We start from the raw sequence: 10,787 nt of genomic DNA, 5'->3' as shown, positions 1-10,787 counted from the left end.
GTCAGATGCTAATCAAATGACATGATCACAGAGGGTGTGATGAAGGGTGTATTGAATACTTCAAAACTGACAACAGTTGCTGTGATCTCTGATGGGAAAGACTTTAAGGATCTGCTAGAGACTTGAGTCCGTGAAGGATGGAAAGTTAAGGAAACCAACATTTAGTGAGCATCTGTAAAATGCCAGGAAGATCCCTGGAGGAGGAAATGGCAACCAACTCCAGTATTCTTCCCTAGGAAATCCCATGGACAGAGAAGCTACAGTCCATGGGATCACAAAATGTGACTTAGAGACCAAACAATAATAATATAGTATGCTGGATACTTTCCTAGGAATTTTATGATTTCTCATTTTAGCCTCGTAGAAATTCTATGAAGTAGTATTTCTGTGCACATTTCACATATAGGTAAAGTAATTGCCCTAAGAAGGCAAAAAAAAAAAAGTATTGACCCAGGTGTACGAGGTTCAAGCTATTCCTTCCCATGGGTGAGAGTCAAGCAGGTGATGAGCAGGGTTGGGCCATTGAAAATTTTCCTATGAGTAAAAGGGAGAGGATTAGCAAGAAGGAAATGCAGGATGTGAGTTGAAGAGTGAGTAAGTGAACCTATCAAGCTGGAGACTGAATAAAATCAGGATCTCCCGACAATGTGTATGTGCGTGCCCTTCACCTTATCACCAGAATTAAGTTCCCAAATTGTGTATCTGTTCTCTCATTTACCAAATATTTCCTGAGTATCTTCTCTGAACCATGCATGTACTAGTTATTTGGAAGCATTTTTAAAACTCAGACAAAAAAATTTTTGTTCAGTCTGAAAAACAGAAAATAAACATAGTACATAAATAAATTGCATGGTCTTTTAGAGGCTGCTAGGGCTTAAGAAGGCAATGGCACCCCACTCCAGTACTCCTGCCTGGAAAATCCCGTGGACGGAGGAGCCTGGTGGGCTGCAGTCCATGGGGTCGCTGAGGGTTGGACACGACTGAGTGACTTCACTTTCACTTTTCACTGTCATGCATTGGAGAAGAATGGCAACCCACTCCAGCATTCTTGCCTGGGGAATCCCAGGGACGGGGGAGCCTGGTGGGCTGCCATCTATGGGGTCGCACAGAGTCGGACACGACTGAAGTGACGCAGCAGCAGCAGCAGCAGTGCTTAAGAAAAGAGCATTTTTTTTCAAAGTACAGATTTAATCTTATCATTCTCCTCATTCTAGATATTTGATGATTTTTCTGGAGACAATGGAATAATGTCTTAACCTCTAAGCATGTTTTCTAAGCTCTTTATGATCAACCCAAAGCAATAAATATTTCTCTTTACCCAACCTCTACAAATATCCTGAAAACAAACCATACCAGGAAACTTGATATCTTGACAAAACGTCATACAAAATTTACTCATATAGTTTTTCACACCTGGGATAGTACTAATCTACTTGGAGTTACTGAAATTTCAGTCATTCCTTAAAGACCAATTCAAGTAACCCTTCTTTTTCTTAGTCAACCTAAGTTAGGTTAATCTCTATCTTCTGTTTATATTTATCCATCTCCTCAAATGTACAGTAAATATCTCTGTAAGAGAATTGATAAAAATATGACAAAGTGGTGTAGATTAGATTAAAAGGTCCTTAAAAGCTCCACTTAGGTTTCTAAGTATTTCCCTCCTGCAAAGTCACTTGATATAATTAATAATTATTCCTTTGTGGTCTATAAGACTGCATTTATTTGAAATCTGAGAGCATAAAGTCAAATATATCCCACTGAATAGAATCCAAAAATAAGTATTGGAAAAAGAAGAATATCTATATGTGAAGAAGACTTTTTTTAAAAAAAAAAAAGAAGCTTTATATAACACACTGTAAACAAATCACATTATTCTGCAAAGGTGGAGAGATAAGAAATAAGAAAGCTAGAAAATGAGAGAGGGACAGGTTGAATTGGGAGATTGGGACTGAGGTGCTGGAGAAAACTCTTGAGAGTCCCTTTGTATTGCAGGGAGATCAAACCAGTCAGTCCTAAAGGAAATCAACCCTGAATATATATTAGAAGGACTGATGCTGAAGTTCCAATATTTTGACCACCTGATGCAAAGAACTGACTCAATGAAAAAGACCCTGATGCTGGCAAAGATTGAAGGCAGGAGGAGAAGGGGGAAGAAGAGGATGAAATGATTGGATAGCATCACTGACTCAATGAACATGAGTGTGAGCAAGCTCCAGGAGATAGTCAAGGACAGGGAAACTCAGCATACTGCAGTCCATGGGGTAGCAAAGAGTCCACACACTGCCCAACTAGGGCTTTTAGACCAGGGCTTGTTTCCATTTTTGAGAAACCACAACAATGAGAAAGTTTAAAAATAAAGTTGTCTTCTTTACAATATGTTTACATACAACTTCATAGGGCAAGAAAAGTAAAATAAGGTCAAGGGCAGGAGGGAAAAAAGTCAAGAGCAGAGATAATTGAGAATATTTTAAGTAATCAAGTTAGAGGACCCAGCTAATTTATATCACATACAATGCTAATCCTGACTTCTTTTAGTTATAACACGTGCTGAATAAGGGAGCAATGAGAAACAGGACAATTGGGAAAACTCTTCAAGATGAAACTAGATTACTTGGGGGAAGGAGGGGACAGAGTCAAAAGTCCAGAAGACATTAACATTCAATATACTTGAAATATATTCAAAAAAGTGTCGAGATGGGGAAAGGAAAGAAACAAGGAAGGAAAAAAGTGAGCAGAAGAATGGAGAGCGGGAGGCAGAGAGAGGAGGAAGAAGGAAACAAGACTGAAAAAATAACCTTCTTGGTAGTGAAAATTATTTCAGTTTTTTGGGTTTTTCACCATGAATGATATGATTTCACTTTAAAGGTTGATTAGAAAATACAATAAGAGGATACAAAGCATGAGAAATTAAAAAAGCATTTGATGAAGAACTATGAAACTAAGCAGAAGCTCTCTATTAACAGAGAAAATGAAAAAAATTATCATAATAAAAGAAGCAAAGTAAAAGTGCTGTTATATTTCTTGTCTCAAACCAAAGTTAGACATCCAAAGCCAAGCTGCCATGATGCCCATGAGTCCTGCAATAAAGAACATTGACAGATACAAGACTCCCTCATCAATCATTCTACTGCTCTGCCTTTATGTACACAAAGATAAAACAACAACGAATTGGATTTTCTAGGTTATTTAAAGAGATTGTTGTTGTTGTTTAGTCAGTAAAGACTCTGATGCTAGGAAAGATTGAAGGAGGGAGGAAAAGGGGATGACAGAGGATGAGATGGCTGGATGGCATCACTGACTCAAATGACATGAGTTTGAGTGAGCTCTGGGAGTTGGTGATGGACAGGGAGGCCTGGCGTGCTGCAGTCCATGGGGTTGCAAAGAGTCAGACACAACTGAGTGACTGAATTGAACTGAACTGTACCAGAATATTCCACCACAAAATTTGCCTCTGTAGCATTTAGATTTTTTGAGCCAGGGCTTCCCTGGTGGCTCAACAGTAAAGAATCTACCCGTAATGCAGGAGACTCAGGTTCTATCACTCGGTCAGGAAGATCCCCTGGAGAAGAGAATGTCTACCCACTCCGGTATTCTTTCCTGGAGAATTCCGTGGACAGAGGAGCCTGACTGTCTACAGTCCATGGGATCACAAAGAGTCAGACATGACTGAACGACTAACACTTTCGCATTTTCACTTATTTTCAGCTAAAAGCCAGTGAGAACCATGAAACTGGGGAAGTGCTCTAAAAATGGGGCACAAGTTTTCCCTGTGTAAAGGAAATTTCCATTTGTAAAGGTATATTGCTTTCCTGTACCAGGAAAAAGACAGCTCAACTCACCAGTAGATTCTGATGGGTCTGGGTTACAAATGCTAAATGATCCTTACTTACCATACTTTTCTTGGGCATCTTCCCATGACTTGTGCTTACTCAGAATTCCCAACCCTCAAAGCCTATTTACTTCCTCTAGCCTAGGATGGTGTACAAACGCAACTTCTGGGACTTCCGTGGCGGTCCAGTGGTTAAAATTTCTCCTTTCAGTGCAGGGGCTGAAGGTTAGATTCCTGGTTGGGGAGCTAAGATCCCTCATGCCTCAGGCCCTCCCACCCAAAAAAGAAACCACCATAAAACAGAAACAATACTATTGCAACATTTTCAATAAAGATTAAAAAAAACACACACCAAACTTCTAACCACTCCTTTGGGTTACTCATCACTGAGTATTCTCACTTGCACATGTGTCACGCACCTTACTAAAATTCTGTTCATGTTTTCTCTTAGCAATCTATTTTTCACCAGTTTAATGTATAGAGTTCCAGATGATGGACCTAAGATGGCAGGTGAAAAACAAAGCCAAAAATGAGAAATTTCACAATTGTGCTGAATTATGTTTAATTCTAAAGTCTAAAAGAGTTCTTATTAGGGATTCTAATTTTAATATGATCTTTAAAATTAAGTCCCATCTAGTGGTCTCATCTAGAAGCCTTCAGAGATATAAAATTCAGTTCCTGACTTAAAAAAAAAAAGTTTATGTCACACTTGACCTTAGAAAGTTACGACAAACTCTGATATAATATATACTTTATTCATGCTATGCTATGCTAAGTCACTTAAGTTGTGTCCGACTCTGTGCGACCCCATAGACGGCAGCCCACCAGGCTCCCCCGTCCCTGGGATTCTCCAGGCAAGAACACTGGAGTGGGTTGCCATTTCCTTCTCCAATGCATGAAAGTGAAAAGTGAAAGGGAAGTCGCTCAGTCGTGTCCGACTCTTAGTGACCCCACGGATTGCAGCCTAACAGGCTCCTCCGTCCATGGGATTTTCCAATCAAGAGTACTGGAGTGGGGTGCCATTGCCTTCTCCGATTTTATTCATAAGACTAGTAATTCTTTGGATAAAACAACTTTTTTTAAAAAAATTGAGTTTTTTCTTATGTGTTTCAAGAGTATTTTATTTACGTATCTGTTTATTTATTTATTTTGGCTGAACTGCTGCATGAGAACCCTAGTTTCTCCACCAAGGATTGAACCCACACTGCCTGCAGTGGAAACACAGAGTCTGAACCACTGGACCACAGGGAAGTCCCAGGGACAGCTTATTATATCAAACAGGCAAACTCATTTTATTAAGTGTGGAACATTTGTTACTGCTCTCAGTAGGTTAGTGAAGTTTAACTACAGAGACTTGTAAGCCACAGCAGAGGCAAACATAAGTGATAACACACTGGGAAAAAAAGGCAGAGTTATTTGTACTTTAGCACCATATCTCAGAATAAAATAAATTACCGACTATAAAAGAGTCAAAACTTAACAAGCTGAATATTTAACTTCTATTTATGGATGATATTTTTGTTTTTATTTTATTTTCCCACCAATTTCCTTTGTCACAGCTGTTTTTTCCTTTGTTTAATTTTAACATACCTCCTAGGAAAATTCTTTACAACATTAAAAAACAGTATACAACATATTCACTCTAAGTGTGCAAAACAGCCACGTTTTCACCTTTCTCCACAGTCCTCTGGATTTCTAAATTTGGAATAAACAGTCATCATAGAACGTAGTTAAATTATTTTTGAAATTATTCTGGCTCTGTTTGTTAAGCAACAGCCAATAAATGCTCTTTTTTTTTTTTTTTTTTTTTTGGTTTCTAAGTTTGAGTCAGGGATTTCCCTTTACAGTTTTTCAGTGCTGTGGACTCTGCCAGCAAATTCATGAGAACAGTTCAACAAAAAGTTTTTACTTTCCAAACTACTGACTATACGTTAGTCGGGAGGGATAGTAGAAAGAGGCATAGTAGAAAGAACACAGATTTAGGTTTAAATTCCTTGCTACAAGCCTCTCTTGTGTCTCACTGCCTTTATTTTGAAGTCAGAAAAGTACTGCCTACTTTTCTGTTGTAATGATTAAGTATAATGTACATAAATGTATATAATGTACTCATAGTATAAAAATAATAAGTAACATCTGTTTTTATTGTAAATCTTAAAGCTTAACAAGTTCTATTCTGCTTACCTCCTCACTAAAACAAAACACACTCAAACATACAGACCTACATATATACTATATAGATATATTTTTCTTGGGTCATATTAAAAATTGCAAAATACACGTGTTTATGTTGGCAGAACAAATCACAGTTGATCACATTAGCAATAGTTTCTTATTGGGTGTCAGACATGAAATAGTCACTCTAACTACCACATGACTGCAACAAATAATCTGTATATTTTGAACACAAACAATTGGCTTCCAAATGAGCCATGTGCAGAATAACTCAATTCTGCTGATCACTAAAGGGGAGAGAAAATATTTTTACATCCAGTTCAGAGTTCTACAAATCCGTAACTAGAAAGATTAACTAGACTAGTAGTGTCCGAATAGTAGTGATAAGGACAGATTTAAAACTGTGCTAATTGTAGACAGTATTTGCAAGACTATGAAATACACAGAGGACAAAAAGTGGACTGTCTCTCAGTGGATTGTACAGTTAACCACACAAGCAATTCAGCAAAGTATTTTCCACAAGCTGCACAACAGCTGCCTGTCAAAGACAAAGCCAGATGCTGTTTAAAGATGGTAAAAACATCTTCGATAGTGATAACTCCTGCAGTTGGAGAGACTGCAGAATAAGTTTAGCTCTACTTGGATTGGTGGGGAGGTGACTGGGGATTTTAAAGGAAGAGTGAGGGAGTGGAGTGGGGATAAGCAGAGACCCAAGCAGAGTCAGGGAATTGAAACATTATTAAAAATTGGGTAAGAGGTCAATGTCAAGGCTGCCTTGAGGCCAGCTGTGCCTTCCAGCTAGCACTTATTGAAGTTGAGATCCTGTCTTCCCACAAAGAGCAGACAGGGGCCCCATCCTTCCTGATGATTACATTTCAAAGGAATGGCTTTCAAGTCCTTGAAAAAGACACCTTTGGTTGTAGGGGAGACATATATATATATATATATATATATATATACCTCAAAGGGACAGAGGAAGACTTGACTATAGTCAGTTTGTTTGTTTTTGTTAATAAGTGCTCTGGGGGCCTATCCTCAGGTGTGAGCTGGAACAAAGGTAAATTGTTTTGGTGGCCTTAAGCTTTTCCAGACAGGAGCTCCAGGCGGTGCCGGGGGCTAGGACAACCCAGAGACAGTCTTCCGCTTCCAAAAATCATATTTGAGTTTAGTCAAAGAGAGAATTTCTGTCTCAGTTTTCCTAACTATGACACCGCAGCTCCATCTGTTTAAGGACAGACCATTTTGCTAAAGTCCAGTTTTAGAGGGCTTCCCTTCTGGCTCAGTGGTAAAGAACCTGCCTGTCAAGCAGGAGATTCAGGACACTGGGGTTCGATCTCGGGGTTGGGAAAATCCTCTGGAGAAGAAAATAGCAACCCACTCCAGTATTGTTGCCTGGGAAATCCCATTGACAGAGGACCCTGATGAACTACATTCCATGGGGTTGCAAAGAGTCAGACACTAAAGTGACTAAACAACAACAGCAACAACCAGTTGTAGATGCTATGTGCACAGCCTGCTTCCCTCTGAACCTCGGCACTATCTCACAAACTATCCAACAAATAAATCCAAGCCAGAATTTACAGAATTTATAGAAAGGAATATGCAAGAAAAGATAGGTATAATCACAGTGAAATAAAAACCCTCCGGCCATCCCTGGAAAAACACAAAAACCAAACTATTCACTGCATTGAATAAATTCTTATCTTGTGTAAATTATTTTTCTGCAGCCATGGGGCACCTAGAGTTACACACATGTAACCCTTCATTCAGGAGCCTAACATCCAAGAATGTTTACTAGTAATTTGAAATAGGAAGTGGTGCATGATTGGTGTCTTTTAAGTAGTAGAGATTACTTTTGGCATTGAAGTCCCAGGGAAGATTTGAATAATTCAGCAAGGCTTCATGACAGAGGTTGAGTAAGCCTTGAAGGAATAGTCAGATTTCGGTAGTTAGAGGAAACAGTCCTCTTTGGTCCTCAAAATGAGAAGATCCCATCATCAGGGGAGAGGAAATTGCAAAAATATTTAAAAACCTGTACCCAAGCAGAACCCTAGGGGGACAGACCTCCTCCCCCATATCCTCTGCTGTAGCTCCTCCCTGAAGTACCCACCTAATAGTATCTGATGCGCATTTCCTGAGTTGTTTTACAGATGCTGAAATTCCCACCCAATGGAAGATATTAACCACTTGATGACCATGAGCATGTAGCCCCCAGGCCTATGGGAGCTTAAGGATTGATAATGCTGACCCCCATGACACTGTCTTGTTACCACATCTTCCAACCAATCAGAGAACTGTGCATGAGCTGATCATATACCCTGAAACCCCCTTCCTTCACCTGGCTTTTAAAAATGCTTTGCCATATGGTAATGAATCTGCCTACAATATGGGAGACTCAGGTTTGAACTCTGGATCAGGAAGATTCCCTGGAGAAGGAAATAGCAACCCACTTCAGTATTCTTGTCTGGAGAACTCCATGGACTGAGGAGACTGGTGGCTACAATCCATGGGATTACAAAGGATCAGACACAACTGAGAAACTAACACTTTCACTTTCAGCCTCAATGGGAGGTGAGTATAGGGGAAAATGGATACATGCATGTGTATGGCTGAGTTACTCTGCTGTTCACTTGAAACTATCATAATGTTGCTAATTGGCTACACACCCATACAAAATAAAAAGTTTAAAAAAAAATGCTTTGCCAAAGTCCATTGGAGGGTTCAGGCTTTTTGAGCACCCAGCTATCCTGGTCTCCTTGTATTCGTACCTGCAATAAATGCTGTACTTTCCTTCATCACAACTTAATGTCAGTACATTGGCTTCACTGTGTGTGGGTGAGCAGACCCAAGTTTTGTTCACACAAACCCACAGATCAAAAGAGAATTTAGGGATTTTCCTCTTCAGTAATAAGTTTTTTTTTGCAATTAACTGTTAAGCACAGTCCTTCCATATGTATTTGGCAACAAAATGAATTCAGGTATTGATCCACTCTCCAAGAGAGGTTTTTATAAAGAGTCAATGTTAAATTGGGAAGGAACAAGGAGTTATCAACTCCCACATCTGACACCTCTTGACTTAGCTCTGTACCACATTACCTTGTTAATATGTTTTACTCCAGGTCCAGTGAAGGGTAATCCTGAGGGAAATAGCGAAAAGATGCTGAAACTTACTAGCTTGGGGAATTTGTTGAAGCCATGAATTGGCATGGGGATACTAGACCCTGGACAATGATTGGGAAGAAGACAGCAAATTCCACATTGGGCTCATCTGGAGTGTTTCATAAAGAATGGAAGTGAAAATTTCTCTTTGTCTGTTGGGCTGATAAGTGTAGAACTTGAGAGAAGCAGAAATTGACAGGTTGTAGAACAATTAGCTTGTAGGTGGTTCATACAACCACACAAGTGGAGCAATCACTCAAAATCTACATCTCTTCTATTATCAAAACAGCAAAACAAGTCAGATTTATTAATAAAAACACTAGATTTTACTATATGTACAGTTGAGGGGTAGAAACCTTCATCAACATAATTTCTACCAATAAGTAGGCCTTTATTAACAAAGATTAAATTAGATAATTATCAAAAAGCATCAGTAGGATAAGTTCAATGCATTATTCAGAATAAAGTCATATTTTAGGGCTCCTATCAAAACATGGTTTTCTTGGCCAATGACCCCTGACATTTTATTGTATATCCTTATTTTAAATTTACAGTTTCTAGTTCACCATTTTCGGAGAAGGCAATGGCACCCCAGTCTAGTACTCTTGCCTGGAAAATCCCATGGATGGAGGAGCCTGGTGGGCTGCAGTCCATGGGGTCGCTAAGAGTCGGACACGACTGAAGTGACTTAGCTGTAGCAGCAGCAGTTCACCATTTTAAGGAAAACGGGTTAGGATCATTCCATAAATATTTACTGAACTGCTACCAGATGCCAGGTAATGGAGGTAAAAAGATGAAAACAAGAGCACCTGAGTGTTATTCTTTGTGTTTTTTTTTTTTTTAAACTAATTTTATTGAGTGTCTCTTAGTTTCTAGACAGTGTCCTGGCACTGATGTTGCAGTGATAAGAGAAACACAACCTTCAAATGCTTACAGTGTAGTTTTGGTTGTTGAATCAACAGTGGGAAGATGGATGTTTCTTATGTTTGCACATCATTTAGACAATAGTAACAGTTAATTATATTAACTTAAAATTATATATATTATATATAAATATAATAATTTAAAAAACAGTTAATTATGTTTCTTATGGCAGAAAGCAAAGAAGAACTAAAGAGCCTCTTGATGAAAATGAAAGAGGGGAGTGAAAAAGTTGGCTTAAAACTCAACATTCAGAAAACTAAGATCATGGCATCTGGTCCCATCACTTCATGCTAAATAGTTGGGGAAACAGTGAGAGACTTTATTTTTGCTGCTGCTGCTAAGTCTCTTCAGTTGTGTCCGACTCTGTGTGACCCCATAGACAGCAGCCCACCAGGCTCCACCGTCCCTGGGATTCTCCAGGCAAGAACATTGGAGTGGGTTGCCGTTTCCTTCTCCAATGCATGAAAGTGAAAAGTGAAAGTCACTCAGTTGTGTCCGATTCTTTGCGACCCCATGGACTGCAACCTACCAGGCTCCTCTATCCATGGGATTTTCCAGGCAAAAGTACTGGAGTGGGTTGCCATTGCCTTCTCCAATTTTTGAGGGCTCCAAAATTACTGCAGATGGTGATTACAGCTGTGAAATTAAGAGATGCTTGCTCCTTGGAAGAAAAGCTATGACCAACCTAGACAGCATATCAAAA

The sequence above is a fragment of the Bubalus bubalis genome, chromosome 3, assembly GCF_019923935.1.
Source record: "Bubalus bubalis isolate 160015118507 breed Murrah chromosome 3, NDDB_SH_1, whole genome shotgun sequence".
In the NCBI taxonomy this organism is placed as follows: Eukaryota; Metazoa; Chordata; class Mammalia; order Artiodactyla; family Bovidae; genus Bubalus; species Bubalus bubalis.
Note: the sequence above shows the minus strand (reverse complement) of the source record.